The sequence below is a fragment of the Colias croceus genome, chromosome 10 (genome assembly GCF_905220415.1).
Source record: "Colias croceus chromosome 10, ilColCroc2.1".
Taxonomy (NCBI): Eukaryota; Metazoa; Arthropoda; class Insecta; order Lepidoptera; family Pieridae; genus Colias; species Colias croceus.
The window spans coordinates 300,458-314,848 of NC_059546.1; the positions used below are offsets into that span (position 1 = coordinate 300,458).

Genomic DNA, 14,391 nt, shown 5'->3' on the forward strand with positions numbered 1-14,391 from the left:
TTACATTGACACTTATTTAAACTAGAAATTTAAAGATATAAAAAATACATGTTTTTTTTAAGTTTGTAATTTTTTGACACAAAAAATACTGACCGATTTCAATTTTTTTTCTCAATAGCAGAAGGATATTTTTCCTGAATTAGGAAGGCTATATTTTATTTCGCTAGTAAGTATTATCTATATAATAATTGTACCACAAACTATAATCAATCAACCAATTTTTAAATTATTTTATTACAAGAAATCTATATTATTCTAGTAAATCATTTTCTATCGCGTGAGAGGCTAGTTTATAAAATTGCTAACGAGGTCTTATTACCTATAACAATTTTGTTAAAGCACAACGATGTTAGCATTTTATATGAAGATAATTTTTTAACTTTGACATTTGACTATACTGAGTGTAATAAAAATATTTTAATTGTAATAGCACAATTAATTATTAAATATCACTTTATTACTGTTTTCGTGTAAACATAATATAACCAGAGAAATCTTGGGTTTAGTCCCCAGACGCAAAAAGCCTTTGGCAGAAACTTATCACTAACTGAATGAAGATTTCAAAATACACTATCCTCCCAATGGAAAAGATTTATTCACGATTAATTCGTTTACAGTATTCACTAGACGAAATGTGTATTAAGAAGTAATTTTAGAATTTCATTTTTATTTATAGTTAAATAAGTTTACAATCATTAATATTTTTATTTATAGTTAAAAAAAAATATTGTGTAACTATTTATAAGGTGTGTTTAAATAAACGTTTTTTCATTTCATTTCAATCACTCTTTGATACTCAATATAAGCAAGTACCCATATGCATTAGTTGCAGTATGCATTAGTCCATACTATTTACCCATTATGTAGATAGGAACCTACTAATTTCAGTGTAACTAATAAGAAGCCCAAATAGGTGATTTTTTAAGAAATATTATCGCTATTTGTATTTGTTTGTTTTATGACATAAAGATTGACTCAGCGGGACTTCAACGTTTTTCAAGTGTAAAGTTTTTTTTTGATTAATTAATTACGTTCCAACTGAGTCAGTATTTTATCCTTTCATTGACACAAAATGTTATGAATATTCGAAGCATATTTTCATGAATGAGCCTTTTTTCATACGTTATTCTAGGTATTTACATGTTTTTAATCAAACTGAATGAACTTCTTAAGATAGGTATGCTATAAAATTTGTAGCACATTATAGAAAATATATAATTTATATGTTCAATCCAAATAAAATCTAAATGAATATGTGTTCATCTTGCTCATAACACGTTCTTTTACTGTTTTTCATAAATATGTGAATGTTTGTAATGTAAAACTAATTTGCAATAGACCACAAACGTTTGTCAAATCCGAGCACATAGGGGATGAACCATTATGATCATATCGACCGGAGTATGTGCCCTCGGGCCTATTTTTAGTGATCGACCCGCCAGCTATACCTACATGAATTTCAGGAGCACGCCATTGGCTGGCGCCCTGTGACGTCACAGCTCTTCAGCAACCAATCAGCGAGCAAGGTTCTGCGCATGACGGCGGAGGCTTCGACGAAGCTTGTTCGAAGCCTGCCAGTCTGGGCTTGCGGACACCAGGTGTGCCAAGCTAGCGCCTACACAAAACAAAGGTCAATATTATAATACTATTTTTTAAATTTAACCGTTATATTTAATTCTAATAGTGTTCTCATTTCAAAATTTGAATTTCGTGTGTGTTTTTAAATTTTGTGTAGTTACGTAATAGGGTGATTGCGTAATGTGTGCGAGTGAGAGGGTGCTTGTTGTTATGTGTGTTAGAGAGAGAGGTCCACCATGAAAATATAATGTAGTGCTATTTCTAGAAGCTTTGATTTATTTAGGCCTTATACATATGACTAGATATGTGTAATTCGTAGCATAATATGACACTTAATTTGATTTTATTTACTTAATTCGATTTCTTTTTGATTATTTTCAAAGATAAATTCTAAAATAGGTATTATTTTTATACATTTTCAAAATAAGTGACTAGAATAAACAATTAAAATATGTGTTTTAATTGTTTATGATGTCATTATAATAATATAGTCTAATACGAAATAGACGTGGTTGTATCATAATAATTTGATGTTATAGAAGTTCTCTTTATGATTATTTATATAACAATTTATAAATTAACGTCTACTAATAGTTATCTTATTACTGCATTTAATGTTTAACAATATTTAATAATGTCAATGCCATCAGAAACAGACACTTGTCAGTCTTAATAAAGTTAATAAAACAAGAAAATATCTAAAAAACACAAAAGTTACCATCGCGATCGCCTGTAATTATCTGTAAAAACTACCAAGAAAACAAAGTAGGTAAAAATAAGTCAAACGTAGGGAGCTTTCAGTAAAGCTTTTGCGGTATACCTCTCGCTGATCCTTAGGGCGGGCGGTATTATATAAGCTTAAACTGTTACTTGTCATTTTTCCGCTCTGCGGGTATTGCAATGTTTAACCTAGTTGTGAAGGGGGATGGTATATCGATGCGATAATAATGTTATTTTCGATTTTATTTAATATTTCATTTAAATAAAGCTTATTGAAGTGGTAGGTTTTATGAAAATCAACTCGATGGCGACTCGGATGCTCGATTCAACCAGATATAAATATAATTACTTATAATGTTAATTTGAAGTTATGTACTCACATGTGAGACAATTGTAAATGTCAAATAGAAATAAAACACAGCCGTTAATTATTTCGTTGTCGTCATTTGTTCCAGTTTATAAATTTTGGTGCTAATTAACAGTTTTACACGCTCATAATGAATGCACAAACATTTTATTTGTAATTTTGCTTCATACAATTGTTACAAAACTTTAACAATAACTAAAATAGAAAACTGAATTCGTACTTACCTAAACGAATGCCGACGGGAATATGAAATACCTAACTATTAAAACAAAATAAAATGATTACAAGCACACACATAAATCATAGTTTTTTGCGTAAAACATCACTAACCTAAATACATAAACTACAAAGAAAATTTTAAGAACTGCCAAAGTACTTTCGGATGTGTGCCACCGGAAACAGACTCTCGAGACGCTTCCGGCCGCCATTTTGCGGAAACCCGCTCAATTTATGACTTCCGTTACTTTTCCTACGTAAATGTAACCCCAGCGAATTACAACTTTAATTTTCTCGTACAATGAAAGTTATTTGGGGTGGCGTATTGTGTCGATTGCCTTAAGCGATTCCTCTTCAATATTATTGAATTAAGGGAAAAAATAATGATTGAAATGTAAATACATGCATTTTTGTTCATTTGTAAAGCTTTAGATGGCGACACTTTACAGTAGAAAAGTTTAACTTAAGTACGAAATACACACACACATAACGAAATACAACAACATTGATAGGACAAAATATCAATATAGAAATATAAAATTAAACGTTACTTTTTTGTTACAGATCCGGCGCACCATGAGCCCGCTCTAGATAACCAATACATATCAAACATGCACTGATAGCATAGTAATAAGCACAGATTATACACAATTTCATAGCCAACTAGACTGTATAAGCGAAAGCCTTCGATTTTTGAAATTTAAAAAGTTAGTGTTCGATTTTATCTGTCGCGTGGGGCAGTCGCCCCCTGGGGCCCGACCGTGGAGGACGAGGGGGGAGCGTTGTTCGGGCGGCTGCAGGGCGCGCTGCGGGGCGGCGCCGCAGCGGCTTCGCCCTCGCGTGTCGCTAGCTCCATCAGGGGCTACCTGAACAAGGTCGGCTCGCTACAGCTGAGAGATACAGGTGAGTTATATTGTTTTTAACAATGTTTGAAAATTTTGTAGCTATTTGAATTTGGAACGGCGCGCATTTTTGAAATTGGAATGTTTGAAAAAATGATATAATTAAAATGTGAGTCACATTGACCTAACTAGGTACGTACCGAACTACCTAATATACAAATAAACTTTAGCAATTACAACATCGTTATTTAATTATTTCTTCAGGTTAGTTGTATAAATACTTACTAGTTTAAATCACACTCAAAGTATCGTAGATTACATTGCGATTTTTTCACTGTACCAAAAAATATTTCTATCAAAAATCTCTAAAAATAACATTTAAAGACAGTTACATAAATACCATCCAATAATAGAACAAACTGGGATGTTATCAAAACAAGAATCACTTGTAAATATAATAGAAGGGAGCAAACGGTGTGCAAACATACTAAAACAATACATAACGAGCAAACACGGGCGGCGGGCTTGTATGCTCTCGTGCGAGGGTCGCGTGTTCGGGACTTGGGAAATATCGTGTCTTGAGTTAGAAAGCTTTTGCTTTTATATTTTTGCTCTTTTAAAAATGGTTATTAGTTGGTGTGACCTTTGGTAAGAGCGCGTGTCGCGTGGAAAGTGTTCTTATTTCTTTATTGTAGGTATGTTTTTCAGACGTGGTGTAGCGTGATATTCTTTCAATGGTTTTAAATAAAATTTTACAACTTGCTTACATGATTATTTTTTACATAATTTGCAAACCCTTGTCGTACGTTGTAGGTACACACACATATAAATTTTATGAACAATAAACATATTAATTATTATTAAAAATACACAATATATTAATTGGGTTTAGGTATTGTTTAATATTTTCATAAAATATTCAGCAGTAGACAAACAGCATCTACAATATACTGAATGAACGTTGTTAATGAAATATTTACATTTTACAAACACACACAGATTTACCTCATTATAAAATCAAACAGGAACGAATTCAATGGCGGGACATAGTTATAACACAGATTTCTCACTCAATAAATACGAAACTATATTGTTCTATTTTTAATAAATGAGAAGAAAAAATATAATAATGTCCTTCTACTCGCCACTTAATGAAACGTCAAAATATACTCAAGTTAGGTTGCTGTAATGGCATCGTTCTCTATCGTATTAAAAAAAATCATTTCCTATTGTAACGAACTTCATAGCGATCAAGTTATATAACTAGATCTATAGATTTGTGCGATATAAGAAGAAATAAGATATTTTCTATTTTTGCGAATCACGCAATCAAATCTAACTTCCACAAATGTTCTAATAAAAACGGCTTTATCACAAGAAAGATACCTTTAAACACCGAAAGTCGATAAGTTTCAATGACAGGCAATCTGAAGCCGTCACTTACAGAGTTGTAAGTTTGCTTACAAAGGGATGATTACCTTTGGCGAAGGGCAGATGTCGACCCCGATCAAAGACTGAGAATGTTATATGTAGTATCTTTGATCTTAGTGCAATATTTTATATTTTATTTTGAAAGTTTTTTTCAGATAAAAAATGTTTTTATGAAAAGTGTATCTACGTGGTTTGAGGTATCTATTTCTCTGCATTTTCTTTATATTTAGGAACATACTAATCTATTTTATTACTAACTTACCAATGTACCAGTTTAAAGTTTTCGTAGTTTTATTCCAAGTTTAAAGATTGCTGAACAAAATGAGAACGCATAGAATTTTTTTCCTTTACTGTAGATAGCGAAGCGTTTGACCACAATATCACCTGATGTAAAGCTAAAATGTGGTCTAGGGTACCCGTTCACTCCTCATTTGAAAAGATGATTTTAATTATATTTTGCGGAACACCAAATTTACTTAAATTCTCAATAATATCTTGCCCTAACCCCGTAATAGCTCCGCTTTAACAACATGCAATTAGTATACGACATAAATACAATTACGGGAAAAATTTGGCAAAATGGCCGAAAGCGCCCTGCGATCGAACCTCCTACCATGTTACTGGGAAAATATCGCTAAAGCTCATAACCATTGTTTTGTTTGTACTTATTCGCATGTGTAGTATAATATTGCGGATTATTAAAAGATATTTTAAATTATTTAAGTATGTGCTAGTTTATTACATAGACAATTAAATGCTCTTATCGTCTCTCTTTCAATATTTTTATAACATTTTAAATAAACTCACAAGAAAATGAAAATTTTAAATTAACACGCGTAATGTTTGCGAAAAACTGCACATTTTTGCATACAACACAATTCGTAGCACTATCATACAATTATATTCTGTAAAAGCAAGCAATGTACAGCATTCAACGCGAATTTACCAAAGAAGGGAGGTAATAATGGAGATTGTAAGAAGGGAGCATAATTGATGCAATTAGAGTGAGGTGAAGAAGCAAGTTATATCCTTTGAAGTTCTCGTTACGTGGTTTGCGACGAGCTTGTCTTACGTTTACAAACATTTTGTAGCTGTAGGATACAGTTATAACGCATTTTTCGATAGAAAAAGTCTTCGTTGATACTAGTTGTATCAAAACATTTAGTTACTATTTTTAACTAGGGCAAACGCGTAATTACTAAAAACATGTTGTTCGGGCATTGAGGTATTATTACTACGTATAGAGAGGACACCAAGAACAAAATTTGTCCGACAAGCGCGGCGGCCGCGGCCGCGGCGCGTGGCAGCTAGAGAACTTATAACTAAATTCAAAACAATCAATGTAACAAAAAAAATGGGTTTGAGACGATTGACTAAAATAACTCTAACTCGTGTTACAAATAGTGTAGTAGCGATGTCCTCTCTAGTATGTAATACATAGTAACTCAATGTGTTCGGGTAACATATTATTTAACATTCAGAAAAATAAAAAATGTATCTTTCTTGAACAGAAAAAATAAAACAACTTTTAGAAGATCGTACATGAAACAGCATCTTTTAAATAAATAATTTAGAATGTATGTCAGTCCTTACGTTTTCTAGTCGGGTACAATTTTCCCGTCTGTGGATGTTTTTGCTCTCTTGACATTTTTCTTTCTGTTTTACTTGATGTCGTCTTTTCTTGGCGTAGTTTTGTCTTGGAATTATTATGATTTAAACGGATTGCTTTTTTATATTTAAGTTGCAAGCTTATACAGTTTATATTATAGTTTAGTTTGGTTAAAGTTTTAGGTGTGTATTTTGTGTATGATAGGTACAGATGACTATTATACTAAAACAACGTTCTTATAGGAAAGGTGGATGTGAAGATTACAACAAATTTAAATAACCTCATACAATTTTAGAACTCTGCAGCATCGCCTAGCTTAATAACGTACGAATATTATATTTAAATACATTACTCGCCGAGAGTACCTGAGGGGAGACCGGGGAGGGCTGAATCCCATGTCATGAATATTTGACGCCGGCGGCATAAGTCTAAACCCTTGTACTATGCAAATACGAAATTATTGCGTTATTTTAGACTGGGATATTGCGTTGCGCATTTATGTATGAGATAGTTAGGGTTTTAGGTTTGATTTTATATTAGTTATGTTGTTTATGTAAAGTGTTCCATTTTTCCGGCTAGCTAAAGTTAAAAATTCATTTATGGGTCAAGGTATACGCTTTTACAACAGAATTCCTCATAATATTAAAGAGTTCAGTAGTTCTAAATTTAAAACTTATATAAAAAATGTACTAATTCAGAGAGCCTATTACAGTATTAAGGAATATATGGACGATAAAAACCCATGGAGGGCTGTCGCGTAAAAACCACAGGACAGTTCTTTGGCATATTATGATTATAATGTACATATAACACATATAATGTATTTTGTAAAATTAAATTGTAAAACTGACATGATTAAAAAGAGCAACTATGGAGTTTCTTGCCGATTCTTCTCCGTAGATACTGCTTTCCGAATCGGTGGTAAATGTTAAAATATGTAATGACGTTTCAAAAGTGCTTCTAAAAGAAGTCTAATTGAATAAATAAATGTTTGAGTTTTGAGTTTGAGTAATCTAATCCTGAATTTAAAGCAAATAATATTAAACACTTTAAGTAAAACGAAAGTATAACATGTACCTACATACATTACATTATAATTAAGATTGAAAACTGTGAGCGGGCTGAAAATGGCATATATAGCACGTCTTAAACAATATTATTTGATTGAAATGGTTATATTCTTGTTAAGTTGGTAACCATAGTAACACAAAAATAAAATAACACCAAAACGTTAAATTTCCCAAGTAATTCATTGTATACAAGAAATGCGAAAAGCTCGTATATTATTTACGCAGGTAAATTGGATAACACAAAAGCCTGGGGCGACGGTGTTAATGGGAATTATCGATTTTCCTATACAGTACAATTTTTATTTTGGGTTTCCTTTTGTGAATAGAATGATAAAATGTATGGGGCTTTGGTTAAAGGTTCTGGGTAAAGGTGCGAAAATTGGTTTTATTAGGGGCTTGAGATTTATTCCTTCAGATCTAAGAATAGTACACTGTACATAAGTTAGTACATAACTAGTTAGTTATTTGTAAACCAGTTAGCAATAGCAGGTATACTTATTTATTATAAACCCTAAAAATGATCGTTGAATAAAAAAGGGTCTTTGAGTGAAATTATATTATAATCGAGAACTTATTAGGAAAGGAAGGAGCACTACAGTTATAAATTTCTTAATTTTAAATATATAGCATTTTTTTTATTAATGACTGCGGCCACAAAAATCACTTATGTATTGCACACAAATGAAAATTAAAAAAAAAGCAACAATATTGTGAAAGGAAGGTAAAGTAGACAAATGTTAAATGATACCCAAATGTGACCTGAATTCAGCGATTATGTTGTAACAAAGTCAATAACTCATGTTCCAATAAAAGGAAAATCACGGCATTAATAAAATTAAAACGGGCCCATTAAATAACTATCAAAGGCACTCGAACGACAACAGCCGATTGTATTATTGTGTCGCGTGGCCCTCGTCGCTTTGACAACGCGTGACAAATGGATTTCCCGGGATAACTAGAGGTGCGGTGGGACACGATCTGATAAAATGCAAACATGGGGTAGAGGGGAATGGTTATGACTTCTAATTAGGATTGCGATAACGTTTCTGTATCTGAAGCTATTACATTGTAAAGTTATTATGGTAGGGCACTTATATTGTTGAACTATAAATGAGATTTATTAAAAAAAAAAAAAAAAAAAATGTAAAGGTTTTATCATACTGTTTATACTATTTTACAGTATTTCGGATTCTTAAAGGACTTTGAGAGGAAATTTAAGACGGAATTTATCTAGTGAAAATTACAAAGTATCTAGTATTTAGCTTAGCTTAAAGGACTGTTTTTTGAACAATTTAATAATTTTCCAAATAATATCGATACCAAATATAGTACGTGAATGTAATGGCAGTATTTTTCCAATGGTATATTAAGTCAGTAACTGTAACGAGATCAAATCTTGCAAATAGACGTAAATTTATCGATCGCGTGTGCAATCAGCGCCCTCTGCCCCGTCAGCGATTTGCTCTCGACGGTTGGAACTCGAACGTGATCACCTAATCACCACGGTCTCCCCCTACTGAATTTAAATGTAACAACTGTATCTTTGTTTGTGCCAATTCTTTTACTTCTAGGTTAATTTGATCACTTCTAATTTACATTTGGCATTTGAAAACTTAAACGTATATTAAACATGATTGTTATTAAAATATTATATTATAGACTGTAAAAAGCGGTTATTCAAAAATAGTCAATATGTTGTTCCAGACTGTATCCTACAACTACTAATTTAAATACAATTCATTTGGTTTCTTTCAAATGGGATAACAAAAAGAAAAATACACGTTTATAATATCGTGTAGTAGAGTTACGTGTTTATTTAATCTGTCGTGTTTACCGCTTAATTCATGTTGTTCTGAAGGCAGTTAATTGAGAGTTTCAAAGGTAAATCTGCCGCAGATTGGTAAATTTTGCACAATTTCCGTTCCCCGAATTATTTTACAAGAGGCGTTGCGTAATCCTCGATTTTGTTGCTCTTGTTATAAGTTGTTCGTTAGCAGTTTAAAATCTAATTAACAGAACGATCGTATGAAGTGGTGTGCCGCAGCCATTTTGAAGTTGTGTTTCAAACACGTATTTTATAATTTAACTTGGATTGGGCCTTTGTGGATTCTAACCTTTGTTGTGACATACCTACTTACATACGTAAATTACGTACTATGTAATAAAGTTTTATGTTTTGTGAAAGTTCTTGTTTGAGAATGATCCGATGCGATGGCTAGAATATGATATGAAATAACAATTAATTCATTTAAGATATGTTTGTGGTATTTAAATTCGCCTAAATAAGGAATTCGTAAACTTTTAAATTCATTGTTCAAACTCAAACATTTATTAATTCAATAAGACTTCTTCTAGAAATACTTTGAGTCGTAATAACAGTTATACACTTACAATTTACTACCGCGTTTATTATGTTGCATAGATACAAAACAAAATCTTCCTTTTGCTGCATACAGTCAAGTAGAAATCTAAGCTTTTAACATTTATCTATATTACCTACCTTAAGATACAGAATGATAACTTGTAGCTAGCTAGATAATATTTTACGACTGAACGTCCACGACATTACTAAAGCCCCCAGATGTAAATCTTGGTCAATTTTCCTCACGAGCATGTTACGAGGGTCGTATTAGCTACGTTATCACACACAAATCATCTCCGGTCCCCTCTGTCGGCTAATTTAGCGCGGGTGCACCGAGGAGAATCGGACATGGGGAAGCAAGGCTTCTAGATGATTCTACATGGTCATGTTTCGAATTATAGGGAGCTGGGATATATTATTTTTGTTGAAACATTTTTATAGTAAGCGTAGCAGAGAACTGTTTGTTCAGCAAACAGTTAAAACTGACTAGTTGTACTTTAATTTCATTAAATGGATTGGGATACTTTTATTATTTAATTTTGGACATAATCCTTGTTCAGTCGGAGGCAAAGCAAACAAAGCAAATAATCAGTAATATCCGTTCAGCTGTTGTTAAATCACAAGTGTTTTAATTAATACTGCTTCCCCCATAAATGTAGAAAAAGCACTATCATGTATAAAAACCATATGAATAGATATTATAAATATAAACATCTCAAGAAAAATGGACAAAAATGTAAACAGCAATATTATTATTCCCTTCAAAGCCCCAACGCAAATATTTGGCCACGCTGTCTCGCAGCATAAGGACAGCTTCTTAAATGATAAATGTTTAGGGTCGCGAATATTATCGTGTCATAATAGGCGGTGCGATTCCCGCCATTTTATTGCTTATTTTTCACGCGCCATTAAGTTTTCGATGGAGCCACATGTTTCGACTATTATTTGGTAGTTGTGGTGCCTGGTTTATTGTGTGTGTATGGTTTTGATTATTTGTTATTTATTATATGCTGCATTGAAAAATTCTGTTTGATTTAAAATGAATGGAACAAATAATGTTTGTTGTAATTAGTTGTAGACAATAATTATGAGTATTTTGTTTGAAATACATATATCACGAATCACGATTTATTGTCGGCTGTAAGAAAGATTGAGGCTAAAGCTCTACGACGATTGGTGATTGATTTAAATCAACGGATATGTTCAACTTATGTAGACTACCTACCTATTTTAGTTCCAATAAAGACAAGGTATACAAACCGAATACCATTTTTAATAAACTGTTTCCCTTTGTTAATGAACCCTCGGTAATTGCAAGCCACAATAGAAGGGAGGGTGCGTAGGGACCTCTGAGGGAACCCTAAGTGTTTTACGTTTGTGACAATTTTATATCTTTTCCCTGTATTCGGAAAATTAACTGGATATAAAGGTCGAATTGACCTTTGCCCATTAATTATATAAATTGAAATAATTATAGTTATGTAGACAGTATTCATATTTGCCTTGTCATGTCATGTCAATCAAAATGATAAGAAAACATTATCAGTTTGACGGAAATAGACAGTGGTTTTTCGCTTATAACTGCTGTTATTTCCGCTAAATATATTTTTATCAGTTTGCAAATACATATCTACTATTATTGAGATAAATTATAACGTAAAGTGCATTAAACTGTTGATAATTACGTTTATACTTTTGCAGAAGAATTAAAAAAACATAACAGATTCGATTTGTTTGACTTCTTGTTAATTTCAAATGGATGTCCTCGTCTCGCCAATAATATAATTGTATAAAATTCTCGCACATATTATTTCAAAGCCATGTCCGATAGCATTACACCCGACACTCGCGATAAAATTCCACAAAGGGAACAAATGGCTAATGGAGAGAACAAAGTGCCTTTTTTGGACACGTCCCGCCTGACAGATAGCGTGAGGACGGTCAGCAAAAAAGGCATGGTATATTTTTTTAAATTATGTTGTGGTTTTTCTAGTGAAACTTTTAAAAATTAGAATTGAAATTAGAATGTACAGTTTTCTCCTTTCGGTGGTTATAAAATATGTGACAATAGGTTTTGTTTATCTATCATACAGTTGTAAACGTTATTAAATCATTCAAGTAGGTGCTTTTGCTGCTGACTGCATACATACAAGGGGCTTTGTATGGTCATAAATTAGTTAATGCTGGTTCTATATGTAACAGTAAGTACCCACCTTTTCCCTTTGCTGGCGGGTATGGGACCGCAAAAACATAAACGCTCATGCGTCAATATAGATGTATCCAGGAAATTGTTTGATAAATATTTGCTTCATAATCTTCCCAATCTCTTACAATTTTTACCGAATTTTGTTAACCATGAAAAACAACGTACTTTTCTATTATGTACTAAGATTTCGACTTCGTTCTTTATAACAAACACTGGTTCTGAAACAAGTCTGCATTCTTTTGTTCTTGCATTGATATTAACCGACTAAATAAAACGGTAGTAATAACCATAACAGCAGTTCCCTACATTTGACATTCAAAATTGTTGTCATAACAAAAGCGGAATATTTGCGCCATTTCTAAAAGTGGAATGCTCTGTGGAATACCTTGGAACATTTCCTCGAGGGAGACGTTACGTAAGATTGGCTGAGGGAACTTGTAATTCATTTTTACTGGAATTTACTGCGAGTAGCTGTTAGTAGTGACGTCTTTATACAGGGACCACGTATGGGGCTTGAGGCGTTCACTATCTGTGCTATAAAAGGAATGAAACAATATAAAATGGTATAATAAACGAAATGTGGATTACACTGAGTAAAGTACATCTCAAGCAAAGTATAACAATAGCAAGTACTTAGTTAGTGCATTAATTATAAACGATGACATAGAATGATATCTACTGGTAAATTTTTACTCTGGTCTGATAAAATAAGTCAGAGGAAAATACTATTTAAATACCTACTTTTTCATCTTTACAACAATAACAAAAGCGGAAGAAAATATAGAAGGACCCAAATATTAACATATTAATATTTAGAGAGTCTAGTAAATTTATATGTGTGTTTGTGTATTAGATAACTAAATAGTTCTATCTAAGGTTACCTGAGATAATATGAAGCTAAAATTAATACATTTTCCTTTGAAATACAAGCTCAGAGGGAGCTACGAACATGTTAGTTGAAACCTGCAGATCGTGTTACATTTTGACACATAAAATTAAATCTTAGTAAGAGAGAATAGAGTGCCTTTTTATAAAAATATTCTAAGCATCCCCTACCGTTTTATTTTACGCAAGCAATTATTATGCTGGGAAGTGTGAAAGTAATGACTGCGCTTTCATTAAAAATAGTTTGTACGAAGCAATAAGGTGTATTTTTGTTTTATTTTAAAATAAATTAAGAATAATGAGTGTGTTGTAAACTGCGTTGAAATATTTCAAGATGCTTTTGTATTTGGTCGGGTTATAATCGTAAACAGGTAAAGCGTTTTCTATATAAACACGACGTAATATTGATATTTTTCATATTTATTAACCATAAATGTAACTGGAAATGAAAATAATAATTCATTATAGGAAGAAACGGAATTAGACAATAGACATACATAATATAATTATGTATGTTATTTTTCATTAAAAATATTATAAAACATATGTTTTCATCCATACTATGTACGTTTTTAATATAAATAGAAGCATCTAAAAATGTCTGTCCGCCAACTTTGTAATAAGAAACAAGCAAAGAACTCGGTAGTGACTGCTAAGTTAATCAAGTGCGGACTGCGGCAATGTTTTCCTTCATTCCTTTTGTTATTATGTAGGAAATGTAACGTATAATATATTGTATATTTTTCTAGCTTAGTGGTCATTGTTTTATTGAGGTTTAGTTTAGTTTTAAAAGCATTCTGTAAACATAAGTTGAGCTAGATACAGGTCTAGAACACTATTTTGTGTACCTAAATACATTGTTTTAGAAGTAAATATCTGGTGGGTGATTTAATACTTATCATAGATAGTTCTTTGTGCTAAGAAAAGAAGATGCATTGCATTGAAGTCCTCAATAAGTACTGTCTGTTATGCTTATTGCTTGTACAAAATACTGAGTATTTCGTTATTATTTCAGATTGATTTCGATTGAAAAGGATTGATGATAATTTCATTGAAAAAGTTATTTTCAAATCTGTTAGTTGGAAAGGCTACACCGAACTTACAG

General features: G+C 32.1%; 1 protein-coding gene across 1 annotated transcript in view; it reads left to right on the top strand.

Moving 5' to 3' along the window:
• Positions 1 to 1,573: 1,573 nt before the first annotated feature.
• Positions 1,574 to 14,391, top strand: part of LOC123694804 (vesicular acetylcholine transporter) — a 29,085-nt gene continuing 16,267 nt past the window's right edge. Inside the window, exons 1-2 of the mRNA XM_045640372.1 lie at positions 1,574 to 1,630; positions 3,446 to 3,784. The gene's annotated coding sequence lies outside the window, so the exon portion shown is untranslated. The remainder of the gene's footprint in view (positions 1,631 to 3,445; positions 3,785 to 14,391) is intronic.